The sequence below is a fragment of the Solanum pennellii genome, chromosome 4 (assembly GCF_001406875.1).
Source record: "Solanum pennellii chromosome 4, SPENNV200".
Lineage (NCBI taxonomy): Eukaryota > Viridiplantae > Streptophyta > Magnoliopsida > Solanales > Solanaceae > Solanum > Solanum pennellii.
In genome coordinates, this window is record NC_028640.1 from 66,637,749 (window position 1) to 66,641,762 (window position 4,014).

The window sequence follows — 4,014 nt, forward strand, 5'->3', positions numbered from 1 at the left end:
ATTTATTTATGCAGGATTTAGTTTTGTGCTATTAGTGATGTAGAGATTACAACAATATATAAATTATTAGTTACTTAATATATTATTTACAATTAATAAGCAAGGAAATAGTATAATTTCACAAAAAAAAATATATATGCTCTATACTTAAGTGGAATTTCTATTTTATTTCTCTAAAAACATAATTCTTTCTCTGTTTTGACATTATTACTCAAAAATCTTTCTCTCAAAAGAGGTGGTACTGGAACTCCTCAAACTCTTCTGGAAATCTTAGTTTCCTCTCATCTTAAATGTAAGAATATTTACTCTTGGAAATACTTAGTTATAATATATCATTATTAAAAAAAAAGAACTCAGTTCTACTCTTCCTCAACTCATATGCGCAAATCTTACAAAAAAAAAGTTTGCAAAAGACTTCTTAAAATAGGGTTTATGCCGAATTATGGACGTAAGTGACTCAATTCAAGGACTCGAATATACCTCTCATCTAAAGATTGTTCGACTCATAGGGTTCATGCGGAATTACGGGCATGAACTGCTGAACTCAACGACTTCATGGTAACATGTTGCAACCCCATGATTAGGTATATAATCCCTAAATATTTAGGAACTCAATACTCAAGACATAGAACTTGAAGATAGTGCCGCTTTCAAATATACTCAACTTATGAAGTTCATGTGGAATTTATGGACATGAACGACTCGACTCGAGTAGTAGTAGTAGTAGTAAAATGACTTTTAAGTTGAAAAAAAATCACCCCTCACCTAACTTTTAGCTTTTGGGTTAAAATATGTCATTTTTTACTTAAAATAAGTCGCTTTGATAATTGTCAAACACTTTAATAAGTCAAAGACTGACTTTTAAGTCAGTTTGACAATATTTTAAACCCATCCAAACAGACTCATATTATTCAAAAATGACATAAAAAGTATATGAATTAACAATTAAAAATACTTTTTAAAAAAACACAAAAAATTTAGTTCGCTTTTTCAAATTCATTTGTGTCACATAATTGAAAGAAAAAAAAACTAACATACGTTAGGTCTGCGCTAGCGGGGGCACCTGATATCTAGTATATATATAAGAATGAAGTGGTGGACGACCAATGGTAAAAATGTAATTTCATTCTAACAAAAATGTATTAAGAAAGATAGTAAATAATTGTAGAAACATCTTCTATATATGAAGTGAATAATGATGAAGGATAAAAATGTAATTTCACAGTAACAAATCTACCGAGAATGATAACAAGAAAATCAAATAGTTCTAGAAATATCTTTAGTTATTGTTATTACTATTAATTTATTTTGTTATTACTTCACTTTTTTGTGAGTCGTCATAATATCTATTCATTACTCTATTTTACTATTACTTTAGTTTAACTCTTACTATTTTTTCAATTCATTATGCTTATCAAAAATGCCTACTTTAATATAAAAATACATTATGAATTAATTATTTTCACCTTTATTTTGAATCTAATTAATATACTTAAAATAAATAAGTGTGATAAAATCATATATATGTATATAAAAAAAAGAGAATCCTATGCCCGCCTACGTGGCGCCACCACAAACTTCCCTTTTAAATTTATTTATTTCCAAAATTAGCATTTCCCTTTCATGAAAAGTTGTGAATTTTATGAAAAGTTGTGACTTTTATGAAGATTTGTGACTTTCATGAAAGGTTGTGGCCTTTCCAAAAAGTTATCACTTTTATGAAGAGTTATAACATTTCCAGTAAGGCATAATTATAATTTATTAACACTATCCTTTGTTGTTTATAAATAGAGGGGTTCTCTCTGATTTTAAAATAACGAAAATTCTGAACTTCTTCTTCTTCTGCAAATTTAAGTTAAATATTTGATCAGAACTTCTTCTTCTTCTGCACAGTTAAATATTTGTATTCTTTGCTCCCTTTTGAGTGAGTCGTTGACAAGGAAACACTCATTCAGTGGACTCGATTTTTTCTTTTCTTTTTTCATTTTACTGTCATAAATCCTGATATGTTTTTTTACAATCATTAGTTTATACTTATGATATTTATTGTTATTTTTTACTACATATTTTAAACTCTATTGTTTGTGTTTTCTGTAAAGTTATTTTATAAGTATTTGTTAGTATAAACTGTATGAAAATCAAACTATGCATATTCACAGATAACTTTTTACAAAAGACATCTATTTACAACATTCTATAATGAAATCTTTTCTTCTTCAAGAGTTCAAGACTAAAAGTTTATAGGATTTTTTGTTATTGTCATAATAATGTCAATATTAAAAGGAGCAGAAAAATAGAAAGTCAAATGATAGAACTAAAACTAGCAATTAAGTATAGTTATATGATATACAATAATGACTATTCTGTCACACCAAAGTAATTCTTTTAAACTTTTTTCTCATTTTCCCTTACTTTCCTTTCATCCTTTCAAAGATCCTTAATGTTTTGTTTGTGTACAACTTCAATTCCATAACACTATCATAATTTGAATTTTGAAAGATTGCATTTCAATTTAAAACACATAATGACTACATATTACTTGTTCGTATATCATATGATTATGCAACCTTTGTTCTTGATAAAAACATTTGTTATATTTAATATTTTGAAAGTAATTGATAGTGTTATACTAACAAATTTGCAAAGAAGAAAATTGAGAAAATATTTGTTTCAGTCTGTAATAAAATACTATGTAACCATGATAAAATGAAATTATTTAAACTTGGACTAAATAGGTTATGATTTAATTTTGCCTTTTATTTTAATATAACAAATTGTAAACTAGAATTGAATAACCTTTCATGAAAAGTTGTGACTTTTATTGAAAAGTTGTGATTTTTATTGAAATTTTTGACTTTTACGAAAAGTTGCGACTTTTATGAAAGTTTGTAACATTTATGATAGGTTGTGACCTTTCCGAAAAGTTATGACTTTTTCGAAGAGCTGTGACTTTTTCGAAGAGTTGTGACCTTTTCTGAAAGGCACAATTTGTTCGCACTACCCTTTGTAGGCTATAAATAGATGGGTTTCCTCTCATTTTAAAATAACGAAAATTCTGAAGTTCTTCCACTGCACAGTTAAATATTTGACCTAGAACTTCTTCTTCTGCACAATTAAATATTTGTGTATTTTCCTACTGTTGAGTGACTCACTAACAAGGACACACTCTGCAATCATTGGGCTCAATTTTTTCTTTTCTGCTTTCATTCTATTGTTACATATTCTAGTATGTTTTTTTATACAGTTATTAATTTATGGTTATAATATTAATCATCATTTTTTACTACATGTTTTTAACTTTGTTGTTTATATTTTTGTAAAGTTATTGTTATAAGTATTTGTTAGTACAAACTATATGTAAATCAGACTATGCAACTTCACAAATAACTTTTTACAGAATACATTTATTTACAATATTCTCCAAAGAAATCTTTCTTCTCCAAGAGATCAAGCCTAAAGATTTATATAAATATTTTTGTTATCATAATAATGTTAATATTAATAGGAGTAAAAAAAATAGAAAGTCAATAATAGAATTAAAACTAGCAATTAGTTATAATTATATGATACACAATGATGACTATTCTCTCACACCAAAGTACTTATTTTTTTTGAACATTTTTCCCATTATCCCTTACTTCTCTTTCAACTTTTTAAGGATCCTTAATGTTTTGTTCGTGCACATCTTCAATCCCAAACACTATCATAACTATATTAGATATCAAATTTTGATTTTGGAAGATTGCATTTTTATTTTCGAACAGATAATGACTATATATTACCTATCGATATATCATATGATTATGGAACCTTTACTCTTGATAAACACATTAGTTTTATATATATATTTTATGAAAATATTTAATATCTTGAAAGTAATATAGTGTTATACTAACGAAAACAGTGTTATGATTTTTAATTTTACCTTTTCTTTTAATATAACAAATGGTACACTAGAAATGAATAACCTCTATACTCTTAAAAAGAGATTTATATAAAAATACCTCGAGGACC